The sequence below is a fragment of the Canis lupus genome, chromosome 25 (assembly GCF_003254725.2).
Source record: "Canis lupus dingo isolate Sandy chromosome 25, ASM325472v2, whole genome shotgun sequence".
NCBI lineage: Eukaryota > Metazoa > Chordata > Mammalia > Carnivora > Canidae > Canis > Canis lupus.
In genome coordinates this window covers 980466-990463 of record NC_064267.1, presented here as the reverse complement: position 1 = coordinate 990463, position 9998 = coordinate 980466, and the positions used below count along the sequence as shown (strand labels likewise).

General features: G+C 43.3%; 1 long non-coding RNA gene across 1 annotated transcript; it reads left to right on the top strand.

Moving 5' to 3' along the window:
- Window positions 1–216: 216 nt before the first annotated feature.
- LOC118355200 (uncharacterized) lies at window positions 217–8585 on the top strand. Its single transcript, XR_004817196.2, has 3 exons — window positions 217–1635; window positions 2327–2365; window positions 8388–8585. It is a non-coding gene; the product is annotated as an uncharacterized LOC118355200 (long non-coding RNA).
- Window positions 8586–9998: the final 1413 nt, after the last annotated feature.

The window sequence follows — 9998 nt, the reverse complement described above, 5'->3', positions numbered from 1 at the left end:
CATGTAAGAGTCGCCGGGACAAATGAGATAACCTTGGTTGCAAAACACAACCAAGGGCTGCATTTTACCACCCTTTTCAGTGTAAAAGTCAAGTTTTAAGATTCCTATTGTATAAAATTAATATGAGAAGAATTTTATACCCTATTATGGCATTGTGTTATAATCATGGAATGCTATCCCCGCCCAGTCTGGCCTTCTGTCCCCCGGACCGTGCCAACAATTATTCAGTTCCTCAGTGTGCGAGTGTGGCTTTTGGGGACAGTCTCCAGGAACTGAAAGGACTTCAAGCTGGGAAGAAGGGCATCTTCGGTCCCCGGTGCTGCCCGGCTGTGCCTGGACACTCACACCCAGACACACCCAGACACACACCAGACATGCCTCCTCCTCTCCTCCTCGGGAAGCCCTAGCCTTCTCCCTGAACACTCCTGGGGACCTGCCTGGGAAGTTTAATCCATCAACAACTGCAGCTGTATGAACACATTGTCTTTGATGCAACACACAATGGGTTCCAGAAAAGGAAAACAAAATACTCTTTAAGAGTGTGCTGCATTCTGTTTGGAAATGGAGAGTCTGGGGTTTTCCTAGATGGGCCAGAACAGGGGTGCTTGTTGCTGTGCCTCTGCTTCGCTTGGTGACTAGAGCTCCTTCCCCTGAGCATAAAGATTAAACTGGGGCTTTAGAATGCACCGCTCCAGAGAGAGGTGGTGAACGAGCAAGGGAAGATCAGATTTGTTGGTGAGTCATCAGCATCTGAAGGAGGACATGGCAACAGGTTCCTTCCCGTCATCCAGCAGAAGGGAGTTAAGAAGAAAAGAAGTTGAGCTGCAGCATGTCTCGGGTTAGACATGAGGAGAGTTTTCCAGACTGAGGAATGTTCGGCCCTGGAAGAGATCACTGATGGAGGATGTGGAAACATTGCTGAAGAGTGAATGTGTCTGGCTTTTTACATGTGGGGAGGAGGAGAACCCTGAAATTCTAGGGAGCCCCTGGCTGCTTCCGTGGTGATAACAGTGTTCTGTATTGTTTGGAAATTCCTCGTTGTCAGGCTCCCAGGCATAACATCTCTTCTTCAGCTGAACTCACTCAGGGTTGCCCTGATTGGAGGGAGAGCACTGTTTTCATTTTCTTTTGACCAATTTCAGTCTCACCAGGCTCTTTCTAGTCTGTGCTTAGGAAATGCCTCCCGGGGTCACCTCTTCCTTTCCTCCCCTCTCCTTCCGGTGGCACAGAACCATGCATTCCAGGGGCTGAACAATGGCCATTGAAGGTGTGTCTGGTCCAGTCAGTTTTTTTGTTCTCTTCATTCAATGACATGTATGTTTGCAGCAGCCAGGGCAGTCCTCCTCCACACGAGGGTGTTGTCAGCAAACCCAGGAAGTCTTGAGAGCCAAGAAAGCCTCAGACACAGGAGGAAGCAGTCATGGATCTCCACAGCAAACGTGTTCTCAGTCCACAGGATGCGAGCAGGGGAAGGCTTCCGGCCTCAGAAGTCACAGAGGGTGTGAAAGCAAGAGTGGCTGCCCCAAGGCTAAAGGCCACCAGCCAGCCACAGCCAGCAGGGATATCAATTCTTAAAAGCTGAACTGGTCACCAGAAAATGGCTACCCATTTTCTGAGGTACTTTGGAGGCACAAGGTAAATGAAACCAGTCATCAGGGCCCCACCTGAAGTGAAGCCAAATAAAAGGAAGGCAAATCATATTTCCTTAGATTGCATCCCTGGCCTGAGCCACTTGCCCACATCTGTTCTGTCAGGTGTTAATGCCCAAGCTCCCATACCCAGCTTTCTCAATATTCACCCACAGAATCCCAAACGCAGCCTTAGATCCGCTACTCCACTGAACTTGAACCCCAAAGCCATCCCAGACATCTCCCAATGTCCTCCCTCTGCAATATCCCTTCTTTCTCCTCCATCCCCAATTATTACTGCCAAAGTATCTACAACTGCTAAGACATACACTGGCCAACGTGAAAGTGTTCCCAGGTACTCCTTCCCTTATGGATGATGTTCTACAGTAATTCCATTAAATTTACAAATAGAAAAGTTATTTCAATGAGTGTGAATATTTAAGTTTTCATTTATATCTGCATAGCTTTTGCATTCTTGACACAGTATTATAGATGATAAAAGAAGGAATTATTTACATTAGAATATTTATCCAAATTGTTAACTGGTAGTATTAAATTAGATACTCTACAAACAGAATAGTAGAGCATAGAAACAGTGTCTTACTCAATGAAGTATTTTTATTGCCTGGTAAAATTCCTGTTTCACAGTAGGTAATAAATGCTAGCTACTGAATCCATGCACATGTAATTTCTTCCAGGCCTCAAACATCAGAAATCTATCAGAGAATTTCAAGAAGGTGAGTAGAAATAAGGGCAATATGTTACTGTCTCTGGTAAGAAGACAACTTTGTAGGTGGATGGATAAGTAGGATTTGGTCCCAATGATCTGGAGCAAACCCAGGTAAAAAAATTCACTGTGGATTTACCTGTATTGTTCAGTACCTATAATGCCAGATGAATATGATAAGCAAGACTCACCCAGCAACTGCCTAGGATAAGGAGACACAGGACAGCTAAAATAAGAAGGGTATACGTCAACATAGAGTAACTTGTTGGGTAATCAGCTCACAGAATGTGATTTTCCCCTCCACTCTTTTTCTCAGACTTGTATCCCTTTGGGATAAAGAGAATTCTTCTGGAGCTAAGGCTATAGGCTGAGTTTCTGTGCCATTCTGTGGGGAAGGCAAGCGTGTGTGTGCCCCATACAACTATACAGGTGTCTGTGGGTATCTTCTCACTCTACCCGCTACAGCACCTGTAGAGAGAGAGAGAACTGGCCTAAGGCTCCTTATTAGAAATATCACCATTATAGTTGTCATCCCAGCACCCAGCACTCTGTGGTGTGTCTAGTAATTGAACTGAATGATAACTGTACAGAAATGCTTAGTTATAATAGTACCATAAGACAGGAAAGAAAAATATGGATGGATACAGAAAAAATGAAAGAAGAGCTGGCATAAATCTATGGACCTTTACCAGTGTTAACAAGAAATTGATGGCATGGTGTTAAATGCTTCTTTTAGGGCACACTTAATCCATACTAAATACATTTAGACCTTGCTTCTGGCAACACTCTTTCAAAATCAAAGGTGTATAATTAGAACGACTGAAATACACACAGAAATTTAACATCACATTGAAAGGTACAAATTATTTTCTAAAAAATGGTTAAAAATGCCCATGGTCATGACTACAGTGCCCCAAACCCTTTGACATTTGAAAGGCAATAACCACATCTTTGCCAGTTGATACTTCTTTGTTCCCCAGGGGGGGTGAGCAAGAGTGGAAAAGTAGCCACGCTACACACTGGCTTCAAATGACATAGCAAGACCGCATATATAAGGGACAGAACGTGAGGGAATGAGACAGGATGAGGAAAGGGTACAAATAGGATTGTGTCTCAGTGGAGCATCTGAGGTTCACCACCATTGCATTGCCCAAATCCCCAGCAAGCTGGTAATGATGAGCCCTTAATGTGTTTGCTGTCTCTGACTTGTGTCAGCCCAGCATGCAATCATCTAAATGATACCACAACAATGCTAGAGCACACATTAAGCACTTATTGTAATAGCTGGACTGTTGAGCGGGAGCCATAGAGGGAAACAGAGCAGGAGAGACAGAAGGTGTCTTTGACTGCATTCCTAGCAAGTCGCGGTGTGGTCTGCACTGGGTTACGGAGTGACCACAGCAGGTAAATCAACGTACCAAAAGGCTGTTGCTGGGATCTCTCTATTTCCAAGTCAGAAAAAATATTAGACCAAGAGTAACATTTTAGACCAAAGTGAACAATCAACTTTGGGTGATAACAAGACATCAAGTTAGGGTCAATAATTTTACAATCATTGGTAAAGTTCATTTACCAATAAACTACTATGGCATGGGACATTCATAGTAGGGGAGGGGACATATGGGAAATCTCTGTACCTTCTCCCCAATTTGGCTGTAGAACCTAAACTACTCTGAAAAATAAGGTCTATGTATAAATTAAGAAAGTTCCAAAGGAAGGAGAGATGTATTATAATCCCTGCAGTAAATACAGTGATCTTACTTATCAATCGGCTTCAACCAGTGAATAGCCAAAATCACATAGTGTCAAATGCGGTCAGTTTCCTAGGTCAGAAATCTGGCACAGGTCTCAGCAGACAAAAGTTAAGGTGTCTGGGGGATCCCTGGGTGGCTCAGAGGTTAATCACCTGCCTTCAGCCAGGGTGCGATCCCCGGGATCGAACCCCACGTCGGACTTCCTGCATGGAGCCTACTTCTTCCTCCACCTGTGTCTCTGCCTCTCTCTCTCTTTCTCTGTGTCTCTCAGGAATAAATAAATAAAATCTTTTAAAAACAAAAGTCAAGGTGTCAGTGAGCTTCATTCCTTTCTGGGGGCTCTAGAAGAGAATCCATTCCCTAGTCATTCGATTCAAATGTAGGACTAAGGTCCCCATTTGACTCATGGCCCCCTTCCTCCATCTTCAAAGACAGCAACAGTGGATTGAGTGGTCATGACATCTCTCTCTGAGGCATGATCCTGCCTCCTCTTTTATTTATAAGAACTCGTGTTTAGATGGGGCCTATCTGGATAATCTCCGCAACTCAAGGTCCATACTTTGGTCACAATGGCAAAATCTCTTCACCATTTAAGGTAGCTCATTCATATGTGCCAAGGACTACAGCAGGTACATCTTCGGGAGACCATTATCCTGCCTACCACACTCTCCTTACCTTAGTAATATATAGTCCTACATCCATAATGCTTCTGGAACTACCTTCGCCAACGTCATCTTGAACACTTAAACACTCAATTGACCTCATCCTTATGAGCATTCTGGAGTATTTGACATTGATGGGACCTATTTCTTGAAGTGCTTGGCTTCAGCTTGCTACGATACTGCCTGCTCTTCTCCTTCTGTCCCTGGGGCCATCCCTTTATTGAACCCGTCATTCATTTCTCTGCACCACGCGTATATATCAGGACGGTATCCTCTCTCCTCGGCCTTGATTCTGAATGATGATTGCCTTCTGAGCAGCTCTGTTTGTTTGATATATGGGCTCCTTTTCATCCCAAACCTGCCCATTTCCTCTTTCTGAATTATATACGGCATCACGAGAGCACTAAACCCCACTCTTCCATAACTGATTCTTGTAAGTCATACTTCCCTCCTTCTGCCTCTGCCTCACACCCTCAATCCAGTCCATCATCATGCCCTGTCTGTCCTAATGCCTGAGTATCTCTTGAATCCACCTCATTGTCTCTACTGCTGCGGTTACTAGGAATGTTCAGGCCTCCAATATCAGTACCTAGATTGTTGCCCAGCATCCTGTTTTTGTGCCCTGTGCTACCCACTCCCAGCCATTCTTCACTTTGTCACTAGACACAGATATGATTTTGTCACCACTCTGTTTAAAAGCACTGGTTGCTGTCCATTGCTGAATAACATCCAATCCTGCCCACAGTAGCTACACGCACACAGGCACACTCAACACCCATACCTCTAACTGAGCGCGAAGCTTATCACCCTTATTGTCCTTCTCCCACTTGTTGTTCGTATCCCCAGAGTAGGCTACAAAACAACAGCATCACCATCCACCTGAAAGAATGTGAGAAACACAGAACCTCAGGCCCCACCTCAAATCTTATTTGGAATCCATATTTTAGTGAGACCCCTATTCAGATTCTAAGCACAACAAAGTTTGAAAAACATCACTCTAAAGCTATGTTCTCCAGAGTGGTAACCTTCTGGGTACGAAAATACCTTTCAGAAATTTTCTTTATTTTCATGTGTAATCTCCTCCATCTTTATTTGGACTTTAGCACATGTTTCATGAATCACTGACCATTTCAGCAAATTGTCCCTACATTTCACATCTCTGTGCTTTTGCTTTCCTCTGCCTGGAATAGTTTTCCCTCTCTCCACTGACTGAAGCTAGCTTCTGTACTCTCCAGTATCACCTCTAAGAAACCTTCCCCATCTCCTCAAATATGCTATTGCTCCCACCCCACACTATTAGAGATATTCTTATTGAATGATTTGGGCTTACATGTTCATCTCTCCCATTAGTTCGTGAGCTGTGCAAGGATGAAAACCATGCCGTCTCTATCTCTGGGTCCCTAGTGTACAGCAGTCATATATCTTAGCTAAGTAAATGAATCTCTAACTTGAAAAACTTCTGCTACTTTTTAAGTACTATTTTTCATGTCTCTGTTTATTTTTTTTTTTTGTTTTTGTTTTTTTTTTAATTTTTTATTTATTTATGATAGGCACACAGTGAGAGAGAGAGAGAGAGGCAGAGACACAGGCAGAGGGAGAAGCAGGCTCCATGCACCGGAAGCCCAACGTGGGATTCGATCCCGGGTCTCCAGGATCGCGCCCTGGGCCAAAGGCAGGCGCCAAACCGCTGCGCCACCCAGGGATCCCCATGTCTCTGTTTAAAACAAAAGAGAGTTGTCTTCTAATTTCTTCCCTCAGATCCCATGTTCTGGCTAATTTCTAGATGGCAGCACATCAACTTGACAGAGAGCTGAAAGTAGAAAGGGCTTCATCTTCACTCACCTATGACCAATCCAGAGCATTTCAGATCTGCACCCCATGTTCTTTCAGCGCTGTGTTTATTTTCTGTGGGTATATACTCCAAGGAAGAGAGAAAGACACATGCCTGGAATCACATGTTTAGCGTCTTTCACTTTGTACTTTGATCTTAACAAACAAGACCCTGCCAACACTGTAACCCGTGTGAGCAAAGCCCTCCTTTCAAAGAAAATCATCTTGTTTCTCTGTCTGCTCCACGATAATATTAGCTGAATCTGACCCTAACTAGTAAGCTACTAAAAGGAATTAAGCTCATTAATGGTGTAGTCTGATATCTTAAAACAAAATGGCAGCTAAAACTTTTCAGATAGGCATATTTCTCTAAATCACTTACAATGAAATTTGGTATCTTCAAAGAGGTCAAAGAGGCATATCGTTGGACTAAATCATTTCTTCATATGCAAACATATACCCTATCTGCCACACAGGATGGCTGTGAAGGTCTAATGAGATACTAAATGCAAAATATTAGATGCTTTGCAATTCTGTATAAATGTATGTATGGCATTTTCATTAACAGCACTAAGTTTTTTCAAATGACTTTTCAGATTTCACTTCTTCAGGCAAGTCATTGCAAGTCCTCTACACTTTCTTAAATGTCTCTGTCTTCTTGTTGTTCTTTTCACCTTCTTCTTGGATTTGAGGGATTACTAAAACAGTAATTATTAAAATAGTAATTAGATAATGTACACAGGACAACTGCTAACAGAATACACCTATGTACTTCACTTATTCAATCTAATGGGGATTTAAATAAATTTTCTTTTTCCTCCCTGAAATTCCATGCACCTGGCACTGTAAAGAATTAAACTTAAAGCCAAAAAAGTGACCTGATTTCCTGTGGTCCTAATACTCTTTGCCTGCTCTAGCATATGATCTGCTTCTGATAAATGGGTGTACGCTTGTTTGTGTGGCAAGGGTATGCAGGTAGAAGCTAGAAAAAGGGCAGCAAATAATAGGAAAGATGGAGACAGGGACTATTGGTTCTCACTGAGGCTTCACCAGTATCTATTCCATGGTTCTCTTCTCAGAATTACTCAATACAGTGAAATGTATGTAGGATCCATTCAGGATTGAATTCAGCAAACTTTATTCCCTACCAGCACCATGCTGCACCAGCTTCTATTAATTAAAATAGTTAATTAAATATATAAATACTTTATGCTTGTATATTGAGATAACTAAAAAATAACAAAATAACATAGAAAAATGATGCATTCTAGATGCAACATGGGTGAATGAGTAGGATAGCAGAGAGGGATTCATTTCGACTTTGAAAATCAAGAAAATTAGAGTGGGTGCCCCTCTGAGCAGGGCCTGAAGATGCTGAGAATCAGGTAGGCAGAGAGGGGCCAGGATTCCCACAAGAAGGAATAATAGGGCGAGGGCAGACTATGGGTGCGCCAAGGAGCCATCATCTGCACAGAGGAGTGTGTTACAGCACACTGTGCAGGGCTCCGTTCGTTCTACACCACAAACAGGCTTTGCTAGGCATGGAAAGGAAGGAACTTCATGTTTATTTCTGCATCTCTCTTTATATTTGGTTGGGCAAACTAATATATAATTGACATACAGTAAAATTTTCCTTAATGTACTTATTTTAACATCTAGCATAAGGCCTATGCCTAGCAGAAAGCCTCATACGAGGCAGATCTTCAACACGTAGTAGAAAGGGAACCAATGGTCTGCCAATGATGAGGTATTATTTGATTTTATAAACTGTCTTCTTTTTCCATAGGACTTTTTTCATAAGCCACTGAGTTCACATGCTAGATAATATCGCTGTCCATCTTGATAGCTGGCTGACTTCAAAAGTTCCCTGACTTCACCAACTTTCCACTTATGCATTAATAAATTACTGCCTAGATGTCAGCTTTCTCTCCAAGGTCTCAAGGTATCTGGTTTGAAAAGAGCCATGGGGAATCTAAACAAACTATGTGACAGGACATTGGATACTATTCCTCACTTTCTGATGAAGAGACATTTTCTAATTGAAATGTTATAAAAGGAAGAGACTGGGCATATTGGAGTATATTATAATGACCAAGGAGCAAACACAGCAGTCACTTCACTGCCCAAACCCCATTTTCACATTAATTCTCTCTACTTATGCTCACATAGGCCAAGCAGGTATTATTTGCCTAATTTGATTGATAAGGAAAAGAACTTGAGAGCTGAGTGATTGTTCAAGGTCATGGGTACAGCAGACACAGGACAGAAAACTCAAGTTTAAGGCTCTAGAGACAGCAGTGCCTCACGAGGCACTTTTTTTTTTTCATGAAGGTAAAAGAGCCGAAATCACCTTTCAGACACTAGCCTTGATAAATGTACCTGTCAAGGCTCGGTTTGAGGAAACAGAAAGTAGCTATTTTAAAGAGAATGGGATTTGATTTAATACAGGCAGTTCTGTGCTTACAAAATCGGTGGAAGGGCTGGGGGAGGGGAGGCGGTAAGGCTGCAGGTTGGACCTCCAGGAAAAACTTCCCATACCACCTGGCCAACCCAGCCCATAAGTGGAGCTGCCCCCTCCACCTCAGGTGGAAGGTGGGGAGTTGGCAGGCTGCCACAGGAACAGCTGAGGTCTAGAACAGATCTGTGGGATCTGGAAACTATCAACTTTCTACTCACAGGAGGCCAGGGACTATACAATAGAATTTTGCTACAGAAGAACGTACACCTTTAAGACCTTGCTGGCCAGAAACCAGCCAAAGCTGCAGAAATCTGACCTGCAGTCAGATTGCCCCTTTTCAAATCTTGCACGACTGCATCTAATTGGGAAACTCAGCTTTGCATCCATAACCCTCACTCCAAGAGATTTTGGGAGATACACAGTTGGAATAGATGCCAGGGCCCAATCTACCAACCCCGTGACAGGTAAATTCTGACACACTGACAGGCTCTTCCAAGACAGACGAGAACCAGGACTCGCGGGCTGTGCTTTAGAAGCAGACGTCACGGGCCATCCACATCCAGGTACAATGGATGGTTGCACAAACTTGCATTCTTCAGGGTGTGTACTACTCACAGACATTGGAAGCCAGATGGCCACTCGGGAGTGGTTTGTGCCAGCCTTCTCCAGGGTTGTCCACGTGAGATCAGGGTTTGGTTACAGCTCGCTTTGACCAGAGAGAAAATCATGTGTCTGCCTAGATTAGAAAGTTACTCAGAAATGGAGGGTCACCCAGGGTACTAAGGCCACAGCTGAGGGTGGAAGGTCAAATAAAGGTCCAGATGGACTTGATGGGCTGTGCACCATCACACGTGATATTTTCATCACACTTTCTTGATTGGACTTTAGCATAAACACACCAGACAATAGAACTATAAGTAATCATTTAAGATAATCAAA